The sequence below is a fragment of the Gorilla gorilla genome, chromosome 17 (assembly GCF_029281585.2).
Source record: "Gorilla gorilla gorilla isolate KB3781 chromosome 17, NHGRI_mGorGor1-v2.1_pri, whole genome shotgun sequence".
Classification (NCBI taxonomy): Eukaryota; Metazoa; Chordata; class Mammalia; order Primates; family Hominidae; genus Gorilla; species Gorilla gorilla.
Genome location: NC_073241.2, coordinates 107,939,850 through 107,941,971, shown reverse-complemented (window position 1 = coordinate 107,941,971; position 2,122 = coordinate 107,939,850).

Genomic DNA, 2,122 nt, shown 5'->3' with positions numbered 1-2,122 from the left:
CTCGAGGTTTTGGCAGGAAGGGCCTCGGGAGTGAAGTATTTTTGGAATCCTGTTGGTGCAGTCACTCCGCACGAACTGAGGTTTGCTTTCCCTGAATGCTGGGTGAGAACATCTCAGTGAATGGAGTTTGACACCAACTGATTCCACCCGAATGCATCCTCATCCCTCCATTTGGGCTGCTTTTATTTCGTCTGCTCTTTCCCCGAGACAAATGGGTGACATGTCCTCTGTTTTTGTTTCTCCCTCTGCTCCCTGCTCAGCGTCTCCCTCATGACACGCAGGTCCTTCTCCTCAAGTTCTCCCCACGCCCATTCCTTCTGGCCTAACTCTGAAGGTGCTTCTTCCAGGAGGGCCATCCCCCGAACACGCTGGTGCCCTGGGTCCTTTCTCGGCAGCTCTGGGGCTGGGGCTACAGAGGCCAGCGATCTGTGGGCATTTACTTGTTTACGGATGTTAGCTGGGTGTTCTCACCAAGTGGACAATTCTCCGGGCCCAGGAAACATTTAGCACAATTCTTTGCTGTTTCTCACAGTGCCCGGTAGAATGCAAAGGGTATGCGGACTGTCTACAGATACTTGTTGATTAATTGGTGACATGAATGCTTATTGGACTCTAATATTGATCTAAAAACCTTATGAGGGCAGACGCTGACAGCAGATGCCGTGATCCCAGGAGAGAAAGATACACAAAGACACTTTTAGTGTTGTGTGCGAGTGTGTGTCCGTGGGTGTGAGTGCGACCCTTGCCTCTTATGTGCTTGTCAGAACATGCCAGGAGTTGTGATGGTCAGAGGAAGCTAACTGAAAACAAAGAAGCGAAAAATAAGAAAAGAATCCCTTGATTGGGTTTTTGAGGCTGTGAGGGTCCTGAGGGGCAGGGGCAGATATTGGAACAGCACAACCTGCCTCTCTGTGCACACCCTGAGAGCTCAGGCGGTGGCTGGAGGCAGGACCTTGGTCCTCGGCCCCGTCCCCTGGACTTAGGGCTGCACACGACCCAGGCTCCCTCCTTCTCCCGCTGTGTGTCTCAGGCCTCAGCTGCTGCCTCTGAGGGAGCACAAAGATGCACGGTGGGCTCTGCTGTGTGAACTGGTGTCACCTACATCACGTGTATCATTGCTTCACGTCACTTAGGAAGTAGACTCTCCTACTGTGGGCCAGGAGGCCACCCCCGTGGTCTCACAAGGGGCAGTCATCACATGGATGAATCGTTCCAATGACCCGGGTTTTCTCTAATATTTCTAGTAGCCTGAATTACAGATGATCGCACCAGAGACTTATCAGCAAGATTCGTTTGGGCGTAGAAACAGCAACAGCACACCATGGCAAGGGTGGCCGAGGCTCCATCACATACCCAGGACCAAGAGGCATTCCTTGGGAGCCCAATGATTACTCTCATGAATTTGCAACGTGTTACAGTGTCTGAAGCTGGACATATATATTTGTGTCTGTCACTGCTTTCACCCGAGGCTCCCTTGGTGAGGGTCTGCCAACACGGCCATCTCTGAGGTGTTGGGAAAGCCTTTTGAGGATGTCTGGCTCCCGAGGGCACATCCTGGAGAGCCTGCAGAGCCGAGACAAGCCCAGCCTGCTGGGGTGAGCACTGGCGCGGGTGGCAGCCCAGGCTTGAGGAGGGGGGGATTGGAGGAGTTCTTTCTTGGGGTCACAGAGGAGGAGAATTTAGCTCAAATTCTCTCTTTTTGAGTTTCCACTCTTCAGTTACAAAATAACTGTCCAAAGAGCCTCCATTTGTTCCTGCTCCAGCTTTACTGGAGTCCATGATGCCTCATGAATTGCAAGGCAATTCAACAACAAAGAACCCAGCTTCCCACGTGGGCTGTGAGCCTGACCTGAGAACTCAGCTTCCCACGTGGGCTGTGAGCTTGAGTTCAGAACCCAACTTCCCACGTGGGCTGTGAGCCTGACCTCAGAACCCAGCTTCCCACGTGGGCTGTGAGCCTGACCTCAGAACCCAGCTTCCCACGTGGGCTGTGAGCCTGAGTTCTGCCACATGGTTGTAGACCAAGCTGGAACTCTTGACGGATGCCGATGGACATGAAGCCACCCGAACCCAAACCATGGACAGCTCCGGAGAGCCACAGGAGTGGAGGCCTCCACGTGTG